The sequence below is a fragment of the Talpa europaea genome (genome assembly GCF_964194135.1).
Source record: "Talpa europaea genome assembly, chromosome: 6".
Classification (NCBI taxonomy): Eukaryota; Metazoa; Chordata; class Mammalia; order Eulipotyphla; family Talpidae; genus Talpa; species Talpa europaea.
This window is the reverse complement of record NC_140072.1, coordinates 96,268,635-96,293,933: the sequence shown is the minus strand read 5'-3', so window position 1 is coordinate 96,293,933 and position 25,299 is coordinate 96,268,635. Positions and strand designations below refer to the sequence as shown.

Sequence of the window (25,299 nt, the reverse complement as noted above, 5' to 3'; positions counted from 1 at the left end):
CACTGATGTTTCTCATAGGTGACCCCCAACCCAGAATGTAATACTTTTTAGCATTTTCCCTGGGACTATCTATCCTCCAGGGGGCACCACCTGTGACAGTCTTTGGCTTCAGCCACAGGTTACAGTATGGTTAGGGAAAAGTGAAATCAGCTTCATTTTGCTTGATAGAAAAGAGAGAAACATGCTCTTTGTGAATGTATGACTGAAAATTTAAAATACATAGAATCACAAGGTATTGCCTAAAAAAAAAAAAGAGAGAGAAGAAATGTGTTGGGACTATACTTCAGCATTCTGTTTTTCCTCTTAATAGTTTAAATAAAATCATAATATTTACTACAAACTCTGTGGATATACTCACACAGAGTCCAGGAGAGCAATACATTTGTATTATGCAAATTGTTTTCCACAGAAATACAATCCCTGTTGTTTAGCTTCAATAGCCCACCAGGGAAGGAAGGGTGGTGTTGAAGAGGCACAATTAGACTAGAGTGCACTCGGTCCGGTTCGAGTAGAAGATGGAGTCCTTGATGCCAGCAAAGACAGCATGGATATATTGGGTGTCTGTGGCGCATGTGTAGTGGGCGTAGACAGGTTTGGTACTGTCTGGGTTCAGGGTTAGGAACATCCCCAGGATGAATTCTCGAGCTGCCTGAGTGTTTTGCTGGGGTCCATCATATTCCGGAAAGTAGTTAACTAGGAGGGAATCCATAATTTTTCCCTCTAGAAGATCTTTCTTGTTTAAGAACAGAACAAGTGAAGACTTCTGGAACCAGGGGTATGTAATAATTATTCTAAAGAGTGCTTTGCTTTCTTCCATCCGGTTCTCATTGTCTGACTCCACAAGAACTTGATCTTATTCATTAAGTGCTACTAGAAACATGGAATGGAGACATCTTCAAAGCAGTGTATCCATTTTCTTCTCTCTGATCTTTGGCCCCCTACATCAACCATTCTGAAAATAACACTTTCTAAGTCAAAGAAGTATTCTATGATCCCTGTGGTGGGGACTCCAACTCTAAGCACATCTTGCTGTGTAGGCAGGTAGGCAGGGTCAGCAACACTGTCCAAGTCATTAAGATAGTATTTGGTAGAGTCAGATAACTGATATTGTCGTAGTCTACCATAGCATTCCTGGATTCCAGGATCGGTCCATAAACTCTTTTATTTATTTATTTATTTATTTTAAATAAATTTTATTGTTATATTCCCCATACAATTGGGGTCATTCTGACCCCAATCCCTCCCCTCCCGCCCCCCTAAAAGTGTCTCTGGTTCATAGTTTTTTGTTGATTTTGATTTTCACTATCTTATAGTTATTCATTTTCCTGGTCCCTTATTTAAGTTTTCTAGATTCCTGCTATGAGTGAGACCATCCGGTATTTTTCTTTTTCTTTTTGGCTTATTTCGCTGAGCATGATCCCTTCCAGCGCCATCCATGTTGCTGCAAATTGCATGTGTTTATCTTTTTTGAATGCTGAGTAATATTCCATGGTATATATGTACCACATCTTCTTGATCCAGTCATCTATTTTTGGGCATTTGGGTTGTTTCCAAAGCTTAGCTATTGTAAACAATGCTGCTATAAACATAGGGGTGCAGGTGTTCTTTGGAATTGATGTTTCTGTGTCCTTTGGGTAAATACCTAGGAGTGGAATTGCTGGATCATATGGAAGCTCTATGTTTAGTAGGTCCAGAAATCTCCACACAGCTTTCCACAGTGGTTGGACCAGTTTGCACTCCCACCAACAGTGCAGAAGAGTTCCTTTTTCTCCACACCCTCGCCAACATTTGTTGTTGCTAGTTTTTTTAATATGTGCCATTCTCACTGGTGTAAGATGGTATCTCATGGTAGTTTTGATTTGCATTTCCCTGAGGTCCATAAACTCTTGATTGCATCTATATATGGATTCTCAAAAGCAGACACCTTCTCCACATCAACTTCTCCAACTAATTGTGCGTGAGCCTCATTGCGCTGCTACTTGTAGGGGATCTTGAGTGTGTCCATGGCTCTGATCATAGCCTGCATGGCTGTGAAGATGTTCTGATAGACCAACTTGGTGAAGCCCCTTTTGTCTTCATCAGAGTATCCTGACCCGTGAATGATTCTCATCTGCTTGATAAATATACTCTTACCACCCTCTCCCGCCCCAGCAGCAGCATCTTACACTCCCGCTGGGCTTTCCTCTTGTCCAGGCGTGGCTGACACTCGATCTCTTCCTTGATCTGGTGGCTTTCCTTGTCCTCCACGCCCAGGCAGCAGGCCATGATGGAGTCCAGAGTCATTCTTCCAAGTGCCTCCACTACCGCCCAGCGGGCACACTCAAGCACACCCTTCTGCCAGCGCGCACAACCTCCTGCCTGAGCGCACACCCTCCTGCCTGAGCACACACCCTCCTGCCAGCGCGCACCCCCTCCTGCCAGCGCGCACCCCCTCCTGCCCGCGCGCACCCCCTCCAGCCCGCCCTCCCCCGGCAGCCCTGGCCTCCGCGCCTCCGCCGCCCGCCCCGGCGTGCGTCCTGGATGAGCACGGGGACGCGTGCGTCCCGGATGAGCACGGGGACCGCTGCAGGGGGCCGGGGCCACCAGTGGGCTCGTGAGAGCAGCGGCTGCGGCTGGCTGCAGGGGAGAGCGAGGCGGCGCGGGCTGGAGGCGGAGCTCGCGAGAAAAGCCGGCCGCGCTCAGCCCGCGCCTCCTTCCCCCAGAGCTGGAGGCCCTCTGGTCCCCCACTTCTCGGGCGCTGCTGAGGCTCCCCTCAGCCGGGCTCTCCGCGGCTACCTGCCGCCCAAAGGCTCTCCCTGCTCCGTGCACTGGCTGGTCGCTGCTGCCTGGTTCAGCTCGCTGGAGCTCTCCACCCTTGCGGTGCCCACAGTCCAGCTAGAGCGCACCCCTTCAAGGCCCGGCCCAGTCAGGGTGCGATCCTCCAGTCGCCTCCCGTGCAAGTAATTGTGCAACTGGTGGCTGAAGCCAAAAGACTTACTGGTCATGCCCCTTGGAGAGGGTTGCTGGTGAGGATAGATAGCTCCAGGGGAAAATGCTAAAAAGTATCACATTTTGGGGTGGGGTGATAAGAAATATAAGTGACTGCAGAAAGGAGGGGCGTAGGTTCAGTCTTCGGGATTTAGGTTTTTTTGCATTGTCAACATTTGGGTCAGATTCCAGCCCCCACCATGCTGATCTTCCAGAAGGCTGTTGGCAGCCCCTCTGAAGGTGCAGGCCTCCAGCAGCCAACCTGGGAGAAGAAAAGTTCGGGGGCTTTGCAATTTGCAATTTTAAACTGTTGCCAGTTTTGCTGTGGTTACAGCCTGGCAGAGAAGGCGAAGACTCAGAGCCAGAGCCTCTCTGAGTGTGTGTGTGCGGCCATTTGCTGGGTCGTTGGGCTGCTGCAGTTGCTGTCTTGAGTGTCACTTGTCTGGTGCTGTGCTGAGACATCCTGGCAGCTCCGGGAGCATCTCCTATTGCATCTTCCCTTGTCTTTGTGAGTCAGAACCTGGCCTAGAGTCTGGCTGCTGCATGCTCCAGGTTGGCAGAGGCAGGAAGACACCAGCTTGGACACGTGGCCTCTAGTTTGGGAGAGGAGCTCTGCATCCTCGGTGGCAGGAAGACATCGCCTTAGCTTCTTTTGTTTAGAACTGAAAAACACTGGACATGGCTTTGGGTGAGGTAAAGGCCATTTGTGGCCTCAGTAACTCTGTTTTTTCCCTGTTTGTTAAATAAATCTCATTATTTTGGTTCCCTGAGGCTGAGTAGTCTCACAATTTTATGTGTGGGTAAAGAACTCAGCCAGTGACTGGAAAACTATTTGGGCAGTGTCCTTGGCCAGTTTTGGTGCCCCTTGCTGCCCTGTATCAATTGTAAACTGAAACAGATTTATTCCAAAAAAGTAAGCTGTGGTTAGAACATTTTACAAATAGGCTGGTTTCATATATTGCATTAAAAGAATAGAATCACATTATATTTTCATTAGACACGTTCATTATTACTATTACTAATACACTGTTACTATAAATACAATTAATTCAAACAAGGCTATCTCTGAAAAGCAAAGATAACGTTTACATTGTAAATACACTCTTAAGCTGTAAAGTTGTACTTTCAAGTTTTATGTAAAACATTAGTTATTTTTAAATTATGGGTTTTTTAATTTTTAAAAAAGATTTATTTATTTATTTATACAAGAACCGGGGTACAGGCCAGATGCATGGGAGGGTGAGAGGATTCACCAGAGACAGAGTGGAGAACAGAACAGGCAGACTGACAAAATACACTGCTGAGCAGCAGGCGAGACAGGAGCGGTCTGCCTGCCACGCCTTGTGGGACCCTCGCGGGCCGGCAGGGATTGAACTGGCGCTGCAGAGGCTGCGCACAGCTTCACAGTGTGGCGCTGAACCGCCTGCACCACCAGGGGAGGCCCTAAATTATGTTTTATTTTTAACTAACTGTAGACTTATAGAAAAATTGCAAAAATACTGGAGATATCTCATTACTGTTAATTCAGCTTCATTTAATGCTAATTAACATCTTGCAATGATCAAAGTCAGGAAAATAGAATTGCTACAATACTCTTACCTAACTGTAGACCTTATTCAAATTTAGAAATAAGCTACTTACTAAGTTTTGGTTGTCATGTGTTTGATCAGGGAATCACTTAAAGTGAACATGACAAGAAGGCAGGGAAATAGCTATGGATGAGGTGGAACATGTACCAAGTGTCCTGCATGGAGAATCTGGATTTAATGAGTAGGATCTAACTTCTTGTTTCATATTTAAATTGTTCGTCTGGGGATAGTATGCAGAGGTTGGACACACAATGGGGTCTCTCTTCCCCCAAAAAACAACCCAAGTCATTTCTAAAGGACAATGTAGTAATATGAGATGAGAATCAGTTCAGAGAGAGAACTCTGTAAAAATTACAAAACACTGATTTGCTTCAGCCTATGCAAATACATGTATATTTCTCTAGCAAAAATGCATTAACCAAAGTAATCTCAGAAAAGATAGAAAATCTAAACATAACAATTGCTAAGAAGCAATAGAGAAAATTATTGCTTCTCTCCTACAGCCCTCCCCCAAAGCATCCAGATGGTTTTACAGAGCAGTTCTACCAGATCTTTACCAAATAGATGATCCTTATCTAATTTAAACTGTGAAGCAGACAAAAGAGAATTTTATTTTTAGAAAATCATCATAATACTAATAAAAACATTTAATGAAGACAACACAAAAAGAAAATAAAGACTGAACTCACTTATGAATATTGATGTAAAATTCTAAATAGAATTGTAACAGAGTACAGCAGCATATTGAAAGAATAATATTCCTTGGCTAAGGTAGGTTTCCTATCAGAATGAAAGGTTGTTCAATATTGAGAAAGCTATTAATATTATTCACCATATAAATAGAGCAAAAAATGACATAATTATCCTCCTTGAGGTTGAAAAGACATATGATAAGGTGAAAAATGAGAGAAAAAATCTGTTAATCATCTATTTGAGAGGATACTTGTGTGTAGAATATATAAAGAATTTTCACAACTCAACAACCAAAAAAACCTAATCTTAAACTGGCTAAAGAATTTGCATATGCATTTCTTGAAAGAAGCTATATAAAGAGCAATAAGCACATGAAAAGATGCTCAATGCCACTAGCTCTTAGAGAAATGCAACTCACAACCAATGAGTTACCACTCCTAGGATGGGTAAAATAAATAAGACAGATAACAAGTGTTGGTGAGGCTGTGGAAAGACTGGAATCCCCATATATTGCTGCTTTGGAAACTTTTCTGGCAGTGATAATTCTATGGAGTTATCACAAAACCCACTCCAGGTACATCCCCAAGAGAAATGAAAGCTGTGCCCACACAAAAACATTGACACAAATATTCATACCAGTATTATCCATAAGAGTCAAACACTGCAACTAAAACTAATAGTCATTGAATGATAAATAAACTGTGGTATATATCCAGTCAATGGAATATTTGTCAACAAAAAAGAGTGAAGTATGAATCCATGTTACAACATGGATAAGCCTGGATATGGATATGCACTGTATGAGTCTATTTATATGAAATGTCCAGAATAGTCCATTTATATGAGATGTCCATTTATATGAAATGTCCAAATCCACAAAAGACAGAAAGTAAATTAGTGCCTGTCAGGGGCTGGGGTGGGGGAAGGGAGAGTGGAGGATGGAGTGCTTGCTAATGGATGTGGGATTTCTTTTGGGGGTGATAAAAATGGTCTAAAATTAGGTAGTGATGATGGCTTCACAAGTATGTGAAGATATAAAAATCATCAAATTATATACCATAAAAGATAAGTGAATTTTCTCTCAATAAAATTGCTTTTAAAAATAGGATTAGATAGGAACTTTCTTAAGAAGTACACTGACATAATTAATTTATAATGGGAAAACTCTGGAAACATTACTGAAATCTGGAATAAGTCAAAGATGTTCATTGTACTATTATTATTTTTTTTTTAAAGGAGAACTCTTGGTTTTGTTTGTTTGTTTGTTTGTTTGTTTATTTATTTATTTATTTATTCATACAAGCACTGGGTACAGTCAGAAGCTCGGGAGGGTGAGAGAATTCACCAGAGCCAGAGCGGGCAGCAGAGCAGGCAGAAGGACCGAAGTACACTGCTGAAGGGAGCAGCAGGCGGCAGGAGAGGTCTGCGCGCCATGTGGGGCCTTCCTCCGGTGGCCGGGGAGCAGCCGGGGATTGAACCGGCATTGCAGAGGCTTCGTGCAGCTTCGCAACCCAGCACTCAACCACTGCGCCACCGGGGAGGCCCCATTGTACTATTATTATTTAACATTACAGGTAGTAAGCAAGGCAGTTTGACAGGAGAAAGATATAAGATGAAAAGGAGAGGATTAACTGGAAGATTATTATAAAAATTAAAGAATTTAGTACAGCACAAATTTAGCAAATATAAATTAATAACTCGTATATTCAAACATGAAGTAGTTATACATATTAATAACAATAGGTATTACTTGTACGTGAAACATATGGTATGAGAAAAAAGTTTAAAACACTACTGAAAATACAAAGAATTGAATAAAAAGTATAATCTATTCATAAATAGTATGGTTCAATACTATAAATATATTGACATTCAACAGTATTAGAATAAACATGCCAATCGGTGAAAAAATGCAAACAAGCTGAGTTGAAAGTTTACATGAAAAAATAAACCTACAACTATATTCAGGATATTACTGAAAAGTGAATAGGAGTGAAAAAAATTATCTGACCAAATTGTAGCACACAGAATAAAGCTACAGTGTTTAGAACAGTGTGATTCTGAAGTGTGAAATCACCAAGCAGGTCAGTGGGTCAGTACAAAGAGTCCAAGAATAGACCCCAATACATTTAGATCTATTTAGTTAGACTTAATAGAGCAGAAAGTTGATGCTGTATAATCATGGAGAAAAGAATCCCAGCCCTCCTAATGAGCTTTAAAATCTGTATGCCATACATCAAGGGGGGCAGAGAAGTGAGTTGAGGGAGAACTTATGGACCTGGAAAAGACTTAGTGTATGTGAAGGTGGGCACAGCAGCAACCTGCCTCGACCAAAGACCAGAGGCCAGATGGCAGCAAGAACTCTTAGGCTGTCAGTATGGATAGATGACAATAGTGAGAAAGAATATCCACCAAATACTGCCACTGACAGCACATAGGCCCAGTGTGTATCTGCTTACAAAAATGAATTGTTAAAGCTTTAGGAATTTTGTGAGCCTGCTGTTAACACAAGCGGTATTAAAATTAAATTTGATAAAATGATAACTAGGCAAATTATATTAAAAGCAAAGCTTTAAGTACTCAAAGCTCATCATTTCCTAATTATTTTACTATTGTATGTATTCTTGAAGTTATCTGCGTATCCATAAATATGTCTTTGTAACTATCTGTATGGTGGAAATACTAAATAGTGGTAAGCATCTCTTCCCAAGTTCATGTATAAAACCACATCAATAACCTGAAATTAGCCATGCTGGGAGTATTTTCACTAAGGAAATTAACAGATGCTACAAATAATGGCTTGATTTTCTATTTAGTTGATTATCTTGTATAGACTGAAGAAAGTGATGGAGAAAAATGTTAAGACAAGTTACATGTAAGCGTATCAAGTATATGTAACTGTTAACCTTGTGTTAAATGACAAAAAAATAGAGTAAATATTTTTTAGTATTCTGAAGTTGTCTAATTCAGCTAAGAAGTCATTCACATCATTGATGGGTGATATTCTGACATTTACCCTCACTGTTTCACATTTATCTTAACATAATAAATAATATCAAACAACATTCATTTCCCAATCACCCACATTCATCAAAAGTCATTGTAATCCAATTTCGTCAAATGGTGGTTGATTTGCAATCTCAATTTGTCTGAACAAAAGTCCAGCAAAGCCAATGAAGGCATTTTGTGTGACTATAAGGAATACAATGTTAAAAACATTGGGTATTTTATTATTATTTTGGAATTGTCACACATCCTTTATATCTATAAAACTTACAACAAGCTGTAAACAAATATTTATATGCAATTTTTTCACCTGGAGAGCTGATTGTCAAACATCTACTAGAATATCCCTTCATACACCTTTCAAAACTTGGACATGGGCCTCCCTCGTGGTGCATGGGTTGAGTGCAGTGCTGTGAAGCTGTTCACAGCCTCTGCAGTGCTGGTTCCATCCCCAGTCTGCCAGGGAGATACCCACATGGAGCGGCAGACCTCTCCTGTCTCGCCCGCTGCTCCCCTCAGCAGTGTTTTTGGTCCATCTGCCTGTTCTGCTCCCTGCTCTGTCTCTGGTGAATTCTCTCACTCTTCTGCATCCCTGGCCTATATCCAAGTTCCTGTATGCATAAATAAATAAGTCTTTAAAAAACAAACAAAAAAACCCAAAACTTGGACATGACTCTAGACAAAAGTGGAGAATCTCCAACTTGACTAAGATTAAGTTTCCATTCTTGAGAGAATGGGAACCTTTATACACACACACACATACACATCCCCGGTTGCCAGGGAGATACCCACATGGTGCGGCACACACACATACGTGTGTGTGTGTATAAAATTAAGTTATACAGACAGAATGTTAAGATTTAATGTTGCAATTATGGAAATATTTAAGACTCTTGCTCATTTCTCATGTAAAAGAGCAAGGAGTCTCTGAGGCCAGGGTGCCCTCCATTTCTGCCTTCATTCTTGTGTTCCACGTGGTGAACAAATGGGCTTCCAACCCTGTTGTAACAATATTAATGATCCCTGCCTGGTCCTGACTCATAAAAGAAGTCGATGAACCTCAATGAGTCCTGAAGTGGACATAAATCCTGAGGCTGCCAGGCATAACCTGTGACCTTTCAGTGGCTGCTGCCTTACGGTAATTGGCTGAGCAGCTGGAAGTTAGGGTGGAGGGATGTTGATATGGAGTGGGGTGTGCCATAGAACTGAGACCTTTAAATAGACTCAATAATTTCTGTTCTACACTTAAGACTACCCTGAAAATTTATAGACTATGGTTTAGAAATCATTACAAGTACTCAACATGTTTTTGTGCCTGCAGATCTGTGGAATAAGAATCTCTGGACATTGTAACAAATGCCCCAGATAAATTGTATATGCCCCCTGAAGATTGAGAGCTAGGTCTCATGGAGAAATTGCCAGTTAGGGCATGTGATCAAGGCAGAACTAGTGGCTTCATGGCTGAAAGGAAAGTTCTAGCCATGAGAATTGGTAATTTGGACCATCTTCCTCTAGCCTGGCTGAACCTCAAATTAGGGAATATTGGGCTGAAAAGTCCCCAAAGCACTTACCTAAGAAGACCCTACCATCATACTGACCTTGTAAAATGTTTACAATATATTATTTTAAAAAAACAAAAACAAAAGCAACATAAGGTATATATGCCTAATGCTACTTAATACTGTTCTTATTAAAAAAATACAATTACACATAATGCATTAAAAATTTACTACAAGCACATACACCAGAATATTAATTGCAGTAACCTCTAAGGCAACTTGTTTCTTAGTAGTTTTCAATATCTTGCAAGCATCTGTACAGAGCATATACTAGTTCTGTAAACATTATTTTTAAAATAATGTAGAGGAGAGAGACGGAGACAGAGAGAAATGGGGAAAAGCAACAACAAGACAAAAAATGCTTCCATTTAGGCATTCTCTGTCAGCAGTCCTGGCTCAGGACTTTCACTCAACCCAGGGCTCCCAGTTTGAGCTAGTCCCAATCCACAGCACCCAAATCCTAAACCAGAGCAGTGTCTGGAGCAACGAGCTGAATGCGCGGTGCAGTGAGGGTAGCTGACAATCCTCCAGCTTGAACCAGTGTGCCCAGCAATCCATGTTCTGAGCCCTCCTGGGAAACTGAGCTGTGTTCTCCCCCAAGAAGTGCCAGGGTCCCCCACTTTCTAATGGAGGTGAGAGACAAGCAGGCCTAGCCTCATCTGTCACACACAGGAGTGCTCCATAATGCGAGTTGGCTGAGCGGATGGATGAACTTCTGCTTCGCACCAGAGTCCAGCTTTCAGGCCAGGCCTGGATGAGGAATGGTTTGCACCAGGAGCTCACATATATCTCAACTCTTGGTGTGTTGTCGGGCTGATGTAGTGCCTGCTGCAAACCACTGTGGATACTTAAATCTAGGAGGCATTTTTCAACTGTGCTACCAGCTGCCCGTGTTTGGTGGCTTAGACATGGGGTATTGATGTCCTGGAATCAAACAGATCACACCCTGGAAATAGAAAAATGCCTCGACAGGGACCAGTATAGGACTGGAATTTTAGCTCAGTGCATTTGCCTGGAGCTGGTCAGTTCTCCACTTCTGGGCTTGGAGAGAGAGGCAAATCCTTAGAGAAACAATATGCTGCTAAACTCGTGACTGATGGGAATCTAGAATTGATACTCTACAAGAATGACAGCTTAGAACTAATTCCACTGCTAAAATTTGTGCACTGTCATTGCTGATTAAGTTACAGGCAGCTCTGGAGATAGGAAACAACTGACATCCCGTGGGCCCCTGGTTCTGTCTCCACAGACAGTATCTAAAAGGGCACATACAATATCTGCACATATAGTCTCTTAAAGGGCCTGGACAGACTTTCCTGAAATCAGGCACAAAGTCAGAAAGAGAATGCAGTTTCTATCTATATCTTTTTGGGTGGCTTCTGTGGGAATACACCCACGTGAGGTAAAATAAGGAAGCAGTTAAGAGCATGAGCTTTAAAAAGCTGGGTTTTGAGTTCCAGTTCAGCTGCTCATAGTAGTTGGTACTAGTAGTTGGAATAGTAGTTGGTACTCTTCCATGATAAGGCATTGCCCAAGAGACAGGAATGTTTTCAGCCTAACTAGATTTTGAAAACTCTGTAATTAGACTTTGCTGATAGATAATAGGACATCTTGGAAAAGCTCTTCTAGTGCGGTCAAATGAACCCGTATCAGTGCTGTTTCCTTTTCTCTCAGGAAGTCATGTGTGGTAGGAGATAACGGCATGTGTTGTTACCCACTCCGATTTCTCTGGGACTGTCCTTTCCTGGAGTTTTCTGTGCTCATTTAACTTCTGCTTCTTATGTATATTCCCATCTGCTGACCTAGGGATTGCAGGTCATTTTGGAGACAGTCTTCCAAAGGGAAGGTGATTCTGTTTCTGGGAACCAGAGCATTTTTATTTATTTATTTATTTATTTATTAAGATTGATTTATTTATTTATACAAGCACTGGGTACAGTCAGAAGCGCGGGAGGGTGAGAGAATTCACCAGAGCGGGGAGCAGAGCAGGCAGAAGGACCAAGGTACACTGCTGAGGGTAGCAGCGGGCGGCAGGAGAGGTCTGCGCACCATGTGGGACCCTCCTCCAGTGGCCGGGGAGCAGCCAGGGATCGAACCAGCACTGCAGAGGCTGCGGGCAACTTCGCAACCCAGCGCTCAACCACTGTGCCACCGGGGAGGCCCCCAGAGCATTTTTAACTTGTTCCTGTTGTGAGAAGAGTTCAGGGCCCAGGTGTGACTCTGCACTGAAAGCCTGTGGGAATGCTCCATCTGAAACTCAGAGACTCCTCCACCATCTATTGAGGAGGGCTGGATCACCTGGGTGTGGATGTTGAGCACACATTCAGGGAAAGGAGCTAGATTCTCCATGTAATCCTTTTCAGGGCCCCAAACTGTTCATTGAAAGGACACCCCCTGCAACACTGGTGGAGGAGAAGAAACAGTGCGTCAGGTTGGAACAGACACAGGGACTTTTGAGGAAGTGTGCCAGTGGCATCCCAAGTTGTTTGGTTCAGAAATTTGACCCGAGGGTTGAGCATGCAGGGCCAAGGCTGGGAACATGTTCCCAGGCTTTCTAGTTTTCAGAGGCATTCACTTATATGAACTGAGTACTGCTTCACCCAAACCCCAGAGGCGAGCATGAACCAGCCCTGTGAGCCTATTTTATGGACAAAGCTATAGTCAGACTGACCCCAGGTCTGCCCAGATCCCTGTCACCTACCTATAGGGGTAGGGCATGCAGGGCTGTGGCAAGGATGAGGTCCCATTCCTAGTTTAGCCTTTTTCCCCCTCACCTGAAGGAGGTTAAAAATAGTGCCTACTAAAGAGCTCTCCCCAAGGACTCTTGGTACTTTGTTAACAGCATCCCATTAATCCTCATAGTCATTCTGGAGCAGCGGGTGGCTAATATTATAATGATAATAATGATCATTATTATGACAGACTCGCTGGGAGCCCAGGGTATGGTTTCCTTAATGCCATCCTTTTCTGTGACACATACGGAGACAGATATATCTATATATAGATACCCAAGAGTACCCAGGTGAGGCAGCATTCACTGAATGAGAACAAGGTCCCAGGACTAGTGAGCAGGAATTCCCTGGATTTTCTGATGCTTTAGTAGCATAAAAGCCTTTGCAGATGGTACACATAGGGACCAAGATCATTAGAGGAAGTTGGGCTCCAGTGCGGGCAGCAGAGAAAGGTTCTGGTCCTTCCTGGGTGGCAAACGCAGAACATAGTCTGTTTTTAGGAGGAAGTGACCAGTGTCCAGAGGCCCAGTCAGTCCTCCTTGTTCCTATCGTGCTGCTGGGAAGTGGGAGGGCATGGTGACCTTGATGTCAGCACCATCCAGTGGGAGCATGATGAATCTGCTCTGGACCGAGACCTGGCATCTGCTGCCCTCAGCTCTTTACTCTATGTTGCTTTCCTGCAGTTGAGAAGGGGAGAAGGAGAGGGTAGGATGGAGGTGAAGGCCCCAAGAGAAGAAGCCCCAGACGTGGTACTATGGTCTGAATGTCTGTCTTCGCGCTGCAGTCATACGTTGAAATCCAAATACCCAATGTGATGGTATTCATAGGGGGTCCTTGAGGAGGTGCTTAAGGCATGAGGGTGGAGCATCATGGATGGGATTCGTGCCCTTCTAAAAGAGGCACCAGAGAGCTCCCTTCCCCTCCCACCAAGTGCAGATACAAGAGGACTGCAGTACTGTAGATGGCCCTCCCCTGACCATGCCGGCTCCCTGATCTCAGATTTCCAGGCTCCAGAACTGTGAAAAATGAATTCCTGTTGTTCACAGGATGCCCAGCCTGGGATATTTTGTTATAGTAGCCTGGTGGACTAAGACAAGGGAGAACGTTGTTCCTGGGGACTTACATGCAAAGCTCCTTTGCCTAACCTTACACTCATTCATTCTTTCATTCATTCATGTGTTAGTCAGTATAGGCAGCTATAACAGACTGCCATAAAGTGGGTGGTTTAAATATGTTTCTCACAGTTCCACAGGCTGGGGAAGTCCAAGTATTATAGGGCAGCCCCGATACAAAACGGGGTGCCTGACTGTGGGTCCTCACCCGCGCACTTAAAAGGACATCAATGCTCTACTGCTGGCACATGCGAAAGGTTAATAAAAGGTTTATTTACAAGGGGAGGGAAAATGAAAAAATGTATAGCTCAAGGAAAAAAGTGGGAGACAAAGTTTTAAATGTGTCCTACCCGATCCGCCGATCTGGAATCCCAAATGGCACTCAGAGCTGGCTGCAAGCCAGGAGCCGTGAAGCCAGGAGGCGAGCGACAGCGAGCCCGCCCAAGGCCCGCGTGTTTGGTTTTTATATCCAACCTGGCTGCTTAACTCCACCCTCAGGTCCCAGCCACTCTCCCTTGGTGGTGATGGAATTTGTCTTTCCCAATGTCTTGATGGCTTTAGTCTGGAGTGGGGGTGGAGTCCACAAAGCCTGTATGGGATTAGCTCAGGACATCCTCTCCCCCTAACACAAGTGCAAGGTACTAGCAGATTTGGTGTCTAGTGAGAGTCCTCTCCCTCTTTTCCTGGTTGATAGAAGCTCATCTTGGTTGAGCTCCCCAACTGAGGCTCTTCCTCCTAATATTCCAGTGAAGATTAGGGTTTCAATATATGGATTTTAGAGGGACACATGCAGTCCATAACATCCATCCCTCCATTCTAGAAGTAATTTTGGAGAATAGTTCCCAAAGAGCTAACATTTCAGTGGGAGAAAGTGACAAATAATTAAGTAATAGCATTACAAAGGATAAGTGCCATGTCATAAGGGAAGCACTGAGTGCCAAAGGATATTTAACAGGAAAACCAACACCGTATTTGGCCAAAAGCCAATCCAGATGTTTATGTGAAGGTATTTTTTTGATAAGATTTACATTTAAATGAGTAGACCTCTGACAATCAGAGCAGATTACCTCCAAAATGTGGGTGGGGCTCATCTAATCAGTTGAAAGCTTTAAGAGAAACCAAAATGAAATCATTTGAAGAAGAGGGGATTCTGGTTGCACGCTGCCTTCTGATTAGAGTTGCAATATCAGCTCTTTCTTGGGTCTCTAGCCTGCTCTACAGATTCTGGACTTGCCAGCTCTCACAATCAGGTGAGCTAAGTGCTTAAAATAAACCTCATTCTCTTTAGATAGAGGATAGATAGATCCCGGTTAGCCCATGCTTTCTGACTTGGCCTGCTGCTTACAGGTGTTCACACTGCTTTCTCAGAGGGCTTGATAAGAAAAAAAAAAAGCCCTAGATTCCATTTTTTTCAGCCTGTAATGAGACTCCGGAGTCTAGACAAGTCAATTAAAATTCTGAGATTTGGTTTCTTCATCTGTCACACAACCAACAGACTATTAAGGTGACATGGAAATATGGGGACCCTTACAATAAAAATGACAACAGATAGGATTTGTGTAACATTTTTCAGGAGCCAGGACTCATTATATTCATCATCTCATTTAATTCTAATAGCAAAGCTATGAGTTACTTAGGAATCATCATCAAGCCTCTTCTAGAGATGAGGAAGCTGAGGGATGGAGAAATTAAACTTTTTTTTTAATATTTTTAAAATTTATTTATATAAGAACCGGGGTACAGGTCAGATGCACGGGAGGGTGAGAGGATTCACCAGAGACAGTGTGGGGAACAGAACAGGCAGACTGACTGAAATACACTGCTGAGGGGAGCAGCGGGTGAGACAGGAGAGGTCTGCCACACCATGTGGGATTCTCACCGGCCAGCTGGGATCGAACCCGCACTGCAGAGACTGCGGACAGCTTCACAGTGCGGTGCCCAACCACCTGCACCACCAGGGAGGCCCAGAAATTAAACTTTTAGGTTCACAGGTGGAGAGAGGCAGGCTGGATCTCAGGCAGGCTGGATCTCAGGCCTTCTGCTTTACCACTCTGCTATGCCTTGACTGACACCAGAAGCAGGTGAAGTCGAAACTTCCTCTGATTTGTGTGCTGTCTTGTGCCCCTACTTCAGGGCGTCCTTTCACAAAAGCTAAGGGCAATGATGCCCACAGCCTGGCAACCTGGTATCCCCATGTGTGCCGACCTCTTCCCCTTAGAATCCTGCTAGCTGGACCCAAAAGATGAAGTAGTCAGACTTATCCAGTAAAACCTGTTAATATCCCAGCAAAAGAAGAGGTGTTTTACAGCCACTTATTTCCACTACCATGTGGACTGGAAAATTATGTATATGCATCTATTTTTTTTTTTTTAATTTTCTAGAGGCATGTCTTATTTATTTATTTATTGTTTGTTTGTTTGGTTGGTTTATACATGCACTGGGTACAGTCAGAAGCGCGGGAGGGTGAGAGAATTCACCAGAGCCAGAGCGGGGAGCAGAGCAGGCAGAAGGACCGAAGTACACTGCTGAGGGGAGCAGCGGGCGGCAGGAGAGGTCTGCTCGCCATGTGGGACCCTCCTCCAGTGGCCGGGGAGCAGCCGGGGATCAAACCGGCTGCAGAGGCTGCAGGCAGCTTCGCAACCCAGCGCTCAACCGCTGCGCCACCGGGGAGGCCCTATATGCATCTATTTTTAAAAGGCTTGGTATAAATTAGAACAGTTGAGTTATAAAACCCTTGAGGAATGGCATTTATCCGGACGTAAATGTCAACATAACCCTTCCGACAGCAGCACTTCTGGGCGCACCCCATAATTATGTTCGCTGGAAGCAGAGTGCTAACAGCACCTCACTCACCTCCACCTGTTTCACCTCAATGGGCTTGTGAGGGCTAGCTGGGGCTGCTCTGACATCACTGCATCCAGCGAGGGGTTCTCCCTTCACTGTGGGTGGTGTTAACTGTTTCTCACCCACTCTAGCGCAGCGCAGGGAGGGAAGGGGACTTAGAGAATGATGAGCCCATGTGGGGAAGGAGCGCCTCTGCTGTGCATGCAATAAGCATAGGATCAGCAGTAAGAAACATGATAATAACTGTAACAAAGAGCACCTTTTACCAGCCAGGTAATTATTTCATAGTATCAGGTAATTTCATTTCATTGAAAAGAGGCAACACGACACAATGATTAGGAATTTGCACTAGGAAGCAACTCCCGTCTCTGCTACTTACTAACTATGCCATAATTTCCTCATAGGCAAATAGGAATAATATCACCGGCCTTTTAGTCTTGCTGAGGATTAAATGAGGTATTTTTATAAAGCACTTAAAATAGTGTCTGGATCATTGCAAGCACTTTAATATATTTAACATATGTTAAAATTTAACTTATACATAATTATATACTACATAAATATAATTGTGTGTGTGTGTTTGTTTTACTCCTCTGAACTAGCCTGTGAGTCAGGCAACATCCCTCTTCCCAGTTTAGAGCTGAGAATGCCACCTCAGAGCCCCCAGCCATGCGTTCCGCCTCTGTCCTGGTCCCTGTCCCCTGCATGTGTGGGAGCTGTGTGCTGTCACACACGTTGCAGCAGGGCTGTAGGTGTCCGGCCCCCATCCTCTGGCACTTGCTGTTCCCAAACATGCAGCTGCCTTCCTCCTGCCAGTTCCTGTGACCTGCCCCTGGGATAGCTACTGACACATGATGAGCAGAAACTGGGGAGAAAAACCCAAATTTCTCCTCCTTGAGGAGACGGCTCTGAGGAATGTCCAGCTCATCTCCCACAGGCCCCAGGACCTCATGCACCTTAGGGCTATTTCCCTCTGTCTCCTGTTCTCACGCTGCTGCTGGCATTTCCTCAGGGCGCTTCTTCATGTCCTTCCCATGGGATTCACTTCTGGGAGAACCCAGACTAAGATAGGTGTACATATACTTATTTTTATTTATTTATGTGGTTGTGTTAAATAATGAATTTTTAAAGGGTAAATAAGTGCATTCATTTTCTGTGGCTGCTCTAACAACTGACCACATGTTTGATGGCTTCACCAATAGAAATTTATTCTCTCTCAGTTTTTCTGGAGACCAGAAATCTGAAATGAGTATCGATGGTTCAAATCAAGGAGTTGGCAGGACCGTGTGCCTGGAGATGCCAGGGGAGAATCCAGTCCACACCTCTCCCAGCTTTGGGGGCTGCTGCCATCCCTTAATTTGTGACTCTAAGACTCTAGTCTTCAAAACCAACACCTTCAAATCTCTGCTCTGCCTTCACATTGCCTTCTCCTCGGTGTGTCAAATCCCCCTCAGCCTTTCTTTTATAAGGGTAGATGTGACTATATCTAGGGCTCACCCAATAATCCAGGATAATCTCCCCATCTCAAGGGCCTTAACTTAATCATATCTGCAAAGATTTTGCCATGTAAAGTAACATTTACAAATTCCAGGGATTAGGATAGGACCTTATCATGCAATCACATTAAGATAGTAATCCAAGCAAAAAGTGTTTTACATTTAGTCCCTGTCATGTGCTAGGATGGTGGGGACATAGAGATGAATGAAGCACAATCTTAGTCCCCTAAATGCTAATATTCTCAGGAGAGATGCATAAGAAACCCCCTTTTACAAGGTGCTAACTAAATGCTGAACTAAAGCCATGAAGAGAGAATTGAGAGGCATGTGACTGAGCCTGGGCAAGGCATGGGGGTCCTTCTCAGAGGAGGTGTCCCTAATCCTGACGATGGGCATTAGCATATCAGAGACTGCCAGTGACTCCTCAGCATCCATTCTCCCTGTCTTCCTCCAGAAGAAAGCCTGAGTTTTGTTGCAGATCATAACATGCCGAGCTATACAGTGCTGTTTTTTGTTTGTTTGTTTGTTTGTTTTTTTTGCCAGCCATATAGATGGGCTGGGGGTGACCATGGAGATCTAAATGAAAGATGTTGGTTGGGCTTTGTTGAAAGATCTTTAATGAGAAACAGCTTCAGTACATGAGCCCTTGTCCTTCCCTCCCTGCTGCTATGTGGATGTGACGGCTCAGAAACCAGGGCCAGTTGTTGCGCAAGCACAACGTTGAGAAAGGAAGCCCTATGCCAGGCACGGTGGTGTGGAGCCGGGTTCCCCACAGCCCTGGGTGGTCACCCTACACCGTGGGGCTGCCTGCCTGCCTCTGAACTGTGTACCACAGGCTGGCTCTCCTCATACCACTGTATCCTGGTGAGGACCTCCTCAGAATTCAGAAGCTGTAAATGTGATCTTGACCTTCCAGGTTGTCATAGGGCTATGTTTGCAACGATAGGCAAACATAGCCTATCTTTTTCTAAGAGTGTGTTGGCTTGATTTATAACTTTGAAGTGTGTGGACATTTGGTATGGGAGTTTCCATTTCCCCCCAGCCTCACCGATATCAGGGTGAGAGTGCCCAGTAATCCTAGAGCACTTCCAAGCAGCATGACTCTGTTACTATCACCTCCTCCTCTGCCAACATCCTACATACACTCCTGCAGAGAGAACTGGTTCTGCCTGGACCACTTTCCCTCCTCCCAGACTCTCCCTCCTGTTGCTCCTTCCTCTGGGTTGTCTCTGTGCTTTGTACATAAAAACGTGTACCAAGATGGGTTGATGGTGTCCCTCCAAAAATATTCTAGTCCTGAGCTCAAGCACCTGTGAATGTGACCTATTTAGAAATAGGTTTTTTGCTGATGATCAAGTTAAAATGAGGTCATTGGGGTCAACCCTCATCCAAGAAGGACTGGTGTTCTTATCAAATGAGGAAGTGGGGGTGCAGAGACAGATATATCCAGAGGAGAGACTCTGTGAAGACACGGGGAAAATGGCGTCTATAAGGCAGGGAACTCCTGACTCTTCTGGAAGCTAGGAGAGAGGCAATGAGCAGATTCTTCCTTGCAGCCCTCAGAAGGAACCAACCCAGCTGACACCTTGATTTGGGACTTCTAGGCTCCAGAAATGTGAGACAATCACTTTGTGTTATTAAAACCACCTAATTTGTGGCACATTGTCACTGCAGCCCTTGGAAATGAATATAGGTGCTCATCACCCAGTCACAGTGTATTCCATTTATTTGATTTCTTGTCTCCCCAACAAAACCATCAGCTCCTTGAGTGTCAGTGCCTGACACATAGTAGGCTGCCAAAAATATTACCGCTGTAATAATTAGACTTCAAGATGGAAATCCTCTGGAGAGAACTTTAACTGTCGTCCTAATTAACTGTAACAAAGATGCAAATTACTAGCAAGTGTTATTTAAATGACTTTGTGGCCCTCTTAATTATACCATCACCTAGATATGGCCCCCAGGAAATAACTGTTCTCATTTATGGGTTGATAATCAATGAGGGTGAGCAGAAATTTACAGAAGCGAGGGCTTGCTGTACAGGAAGTTGGGGTAGGGGAGTGAACAGGCACAAATGTTCACTGTGAAATACCTGGAGGTTCTTTTTCACATGCCAAATTGATTTCTGCTTCTTATCTTCCAGCACCACCCTCCATGGAGCAGGGCTGAGGGCCTAGGGAAGAGCTGGGAGTGATTTATGAGGGCCATCAGCTGCGGTTACAGGGAATGCATCATTCCCGTGTGTTCCGAGCTTTGACTACACATGCTCTTGGGCTCTGTGTCCCCCACTGCAAGTGACACAGGGGACCCAGGGTGTCTCAGAGAAGTTTGCCTCCCCCGTGTTCTGCTCAGCTGCTTTCTGAAAACACTGGGGGTCTCAACTCAGAATATGTAACATCCCATTCCCACGATTTGGGAGCAATAAGCAAAAAGTTGCAGTCTTTCTGGAATGTGATTTAGGGACTTTTTTTTATGATTTGGGGATTCGTTCTTCAGTTCCATTATAAATTTCTTGTAGGTAAAGTATTTCCCTATTTGTTATATTTTAAATCATTCATTATATTTTAAAAGTGTAGCTGGCAGTACATTGCATCATGTGCAAACACATTGAGTTAAAAGGACTTACCATGCAACTGAATAAATTGCACCTGAATTTAAATCATTTCTGATCTAAGCTTTGGTTCTGAATTATTACTCAGGAGTGATTAATGCCATGAAAAAGCAAGATAGTTTTCATTACCAAGTAAATTATATACATAATAGATATTTGACACATATTACTTATAACACATATAATTGCATTATATTTTAAGTAGATATTATGTCATATGTACTGCTTATGCTATATACAGGTATCCCCTGCTTTGGGAAAATTCGCCTGATGTCACTTCACTTTCGCCATAGACCTGGTTATGCTGGAAGAGAAACAAAGAGGATTTTGCTTTGAGGACTAAAGGTGAAAAATGAAAATGGCACTCAGCACTTGTTTTGCAGCGGCCGTGACAGAGGCAGTGTGCACCCAAGCAGCAAGAGTGGCACCGACCGCCAAGCCCCTTCCCGGGGAGCTACACTCAGCACCTCAACATCAAGCCTCCATAGGTTTGAACTGTATCTTGAGCATCTGTACTTAATCTCGATTTATAGTGTATATCCACTAGCAAAATGTGTCCTAAAGTATCAGAAAAATCCAAGAGAGCTTGTAGGTAAAACTGGACATTATCAAAACCCAATCCAACCCAAGTGAGTGGCTGCAAATATGAGCCCTTATGTGCGCTTGACAGTGCTGTGGTGATAGCAGAATGCGTGGCTTTCATTTTGAAAGGGCATGTAGGTTTAGGGCAGGATTGCAGGATGTTTTGGGGGCCTACAAAGAATCATATGAGAGAAAAATGTCTGAGGCTAAGTGATCAAGCAAACTGAATACATCAAGCCTCCTACATGGCCCTATTAAGTAGACTGTGAACCCTGACCTTTGACACGGAGGCTACAGACAGACACAGAAGGTGTGGCTTTTAGTGACCTGCCTGCTCTGATGGACTCAGACAGTGATGAGAAGTTCATCCTCTCTCCTACACCCCAGTCTCCTGTACCTCCACCACCTCAACCACTGAGGACTCAACTGAACACCCTCTCATCACCACCTCTCAGCCCTCCAGTGTGCTGGCCTGTCTTCCAGTTCTGGTAAGTGAAACCCTACATGTATTGTTTCGACTTTATACAGGCTATGTATTGATCATGTGCTTTACTATGTGTTAGTTTATTTTAGCTTTTGTGTGCTATTTGGTCTGATTTCGTAGGTTATTTGGAACATTTGGGTGTACTCAAAAATTCTTCCATATGAGAGCCTCCCTGGTGGTGCAGGGGTTAAAAATCTCAGCATGATCAAGCTATCACCAGCCACTGCGACATGAGTTCAATCCCCCACATGTCACAGCAGACCTCTCCTGTCTCACCCACTGCTCCCCCCAGCAGTGTATTTCAGTAGATCTACCCATTCTACTCCCCACTCTGTCTCTGGTGAATCTTCTCACCCCCCCCCCACACCCCTTGCCTAAATAAATAACAATAAATTTTTAAAGACTATTTTTTACCACATAAATTAATGGCAACTGCTTCTTCATTTTATGTCATTTCAATTTATAAAAGGTTTCATAGGTGTGTTCTATGTTTAGTAGCAGAGGAAGCCTGTATTGCATATTTTATATGTAAGTACATAATACATAATAAAATTGCTTAATTATATATAAATTGATTCAACATAGAAATGGAATATTGTTTATAAATGTATTATACATTTATTATATGTATAGAGACTAGAAAAAAGGCAAAAATAATGAAATTATGGTTGGTTTTAATTTTTTATATTTTTTAATTTCCAAATTTTGAAAATGAACATGTATTTTTGATATAGTCAGACAAGTGTTACTGTAAAAGTCATCGTCCTCGGACAGGTGACAAATAGTTATTGTGTGAGAGCTGCATAGTCAGCCTGTGAGATAGAAACTCATTCTTATTCTGAAACAGGAGGAGTTGGTTTCAAAGCTGCCTTGTTCTCACACACCACCTCTACCCCCGTGGACTCTGGCCTCATCCTTAAATTCTATCTCTGTGTGGTTCTATTTATATATTTCCTTTATTAAAGAGCAAATGAAAATTGTAGGACATGTGATCCTCCATGGCTGTCTGGGCTTAGACGGCCCTAGTGCCTTAAGATGAGGCGAGGCGTAATAGGAGCTCCTTGGCTCCCCCTTTAGACAGAGAGCTCTTCCTTAGTTTTAACTGGTCCCTTCTGCTCTAGATGAAAGCTGTTAGCACTTAAAAATGAACCTCAGTTGAAGGTGGGCACTCTAATTCATAATAATCCTGGGTCTACTTGCATAATAACCTAATTACAACTCCTATTTGCATGGCACTTCAGAGTATTGGTTTCTCAGTCCTAACTGCACAATTGAATTGCCTGGGAGCCTTTGCTGCTGGCCCCACCCTAGAGTGCTAACTTAATCAGTCTGGGTGCCCCCTCCGCACCTCCCCCTTCCATCTGGAGTTTTGTGAAAGATCCCCAGGCAATTCCCCAGCAAGGAGAACCACTGCTTCCACGTATTTAAAGCAGGAGTCCACTATTTCAGTTGATCCTCAGAATAGTTATAGGCAAGGCGAGTCTGCCCTAGTTTCCCAGTCATGTCTTTTTATAGCCACTACTTTAGAAACCCTGAGTTTCATTCCACCTCTGGAGTTTTTCCAATTTTCCTTGCTTTCACGAAACCTACGATTGATATGCCTTCCAGCTTTAAAATTCTCCAATTAGATGAATGTAAACTTTCGGCTCTAGGGAGCTTATTCTGTGATTCCTCCAGTACTGGAAACATTTTGGTCCAAAACTTGTACTAGCAAAAGATACCAGGAAGCTTTTCCTATTTCTCTCCAACCTGCACTATCCTACCCCCACTTTAAGGCAGAGGCCAGAGATCACAGAGCTTCAAGGCAAGTTGCAACTGAGAAAGTGTTCATTTGGGGCTTGGGTCCTATTGGTCCCCCAGAACAGGGTATGCTGCTAACCTGTATCAAAAGGAGGGTGTCCGTCTCACCAAGACTTGGGCCTGGCCTTAGGGAATTGCTGGCCGACTCTTAGCCTCTGGGTTCTGGGTGGGGATGAGTTCTTAATGGGATGGTTTCTATAGCTTACTAGTTGCCCCTACAAAGTTTAAATGCCTTCTTGTATTTGAAATTCATCCTAGAATTTAAGGCAAGTTTTTACATCCCATCTCACGAAGTAGGCAAATTGACATGAAGAGATTTAAGTGACTTGTTCAAAATCACACAAATAGAAACTGGCAGAAGTTGGTTTTGAAGTCAATTCTTATTAGTTCCAAACCTTTTATTTCTCTCACTGTGCCACATTAAGTTCCCTAAAGGTGTCAATAATGTTTCCTGCCTCAAAAAGTTGTTACCAGAATTGAATGTGACCAGGCCCAGAAGCAGGCAGGCAACCTGCCTCACGTTGCTGTCAATAAAGCTTTGCTATTAGTAAAAAAAAGACCCAACTCTCCCCAGCCCCTGAAGCTCCCACCTGTCTCTTAATCGTGGTCTTCCTTCTCTCTCTTACATTCTTTAAGCTCAAAGGCTCTGGGCCTGGCCAGAGCAGAATCTCTGGAGATGGGACTAAGGTCTTGGCATTTTGTTTTCTCCTTTGAAGAGTCCTAGATGAGCCTGACTTGTAGGCAGATTCAGAACCATTGTGAGAAAAGAGACTATGGCCCACCTCCTGGTCACCCAGGCCCCATCACAAAGAGCCTGGTACACCTAGAAAGTGGTGTTGATGGACTTGTAAAGACAGAACTGAAAATTCAAATTTCAATCCAGCTCTGCCAATAGTTAGAGAAACTGTGCCTTAGAGTCCTCATTTATTAAACAACAAGAACCAGAGAAAGCAGGACATCCTCTGCTGCCTCCAGGGCTGAAAGAACTAACATGTGTGCTGATGCGTTCATATTCGTGGCTCTGAAACATGATGCGAAGGGAAGGTGGTTTGACAGTATTATAGGTGCATAATAAATATTTATTGATTTTCACAAGATTTTACCTACCTATCTTTTCTTCACCCTTAAATATGAAATCGGGGAAATAAATAAGAAATATAATTGCACCTCACACTTCAGGACTCCCCAGGCATCTCACATTAATAGGTCTCTTCAGCTGTCCTCTAAGTGCTAATAATTCCTGGGCGTTTTTGATGGTAGCACTTTCTCCCAGAGATGAATTGACCTCAGCTAAGAGCCCAGCTCCTTCCCAAATCTCATTACAATCAGCCTTGATGGCAGACAGGCTTCAGAATGGAACAAAATTAGAGCTTTTAAATCATTATCTGGACTCTGGGAGTATCGCATTAATAAATGGGAATGTAGGTGATGGAGAAAAGGCAGGGAAGTGTTTGTAGTGCTTCTGAGGATCTGCTCACCGCACTCCTCACTATAAAACAGGGGCAGGGAAATGGATTTCATTGGGGCTAGGAGCCTCAGCGGGAATGTGCTCAGCTTCAGCTCATGGTGGTGGGCATTAAATCGGAATTGACCTTTTTCACCTTTGTAAGTCAGGGCTCCAGCTTACTGCTTCCCTAAGTTCACCCTCCCTGCTGATGGTAATGTAAGAAAAAGTCATTGTCTTTAATGAAATATCTTGGGGAGCAAAAGTGATGCAGGAGGTAGCACTTTCTCTTGCTGCAACTTACTTTCCCTCATGCTGTCTTGGTTTCCGGGCATAGTCACAGTCTGTTCATTCGGTAATCATTTGTGCACACCTGCAGG

General features: G+C 43.7%; 1 protein-coding gene and 1 pseudogene across 2 annotated transcripts in view; both read right to left on the bottom strand.

Annotated features, from left to right (window-relative positions):
• The window catches only part of SIAH3 (siah E3 ubiquitin protein ligase family member 3), a gene marked incomplete at its 3' end in the record, with an annotated part of 70,941 nt that overhangs the window by 24,829 nt on the left and 20,813 nt on the right, over positions 1 to 25,299 (bottom strand). The window lies entirely within an intron of this gene.
• On the bottom strand, positions 479 to 2,283 carry LOC311172504 (guanine nucleotide-binding protein G(q) subunit alpha-like; annotated as a pseudogene). Its single transcript has 2 exons — positions 1,885 to 2,283; positions 479 to 1,157 (listed from the first exon to the last, which is right to left on the bottom strand). The product of its transcript is annotated as a guanine nucleotide-binding protein G(q) subunit alpha-like (transcript).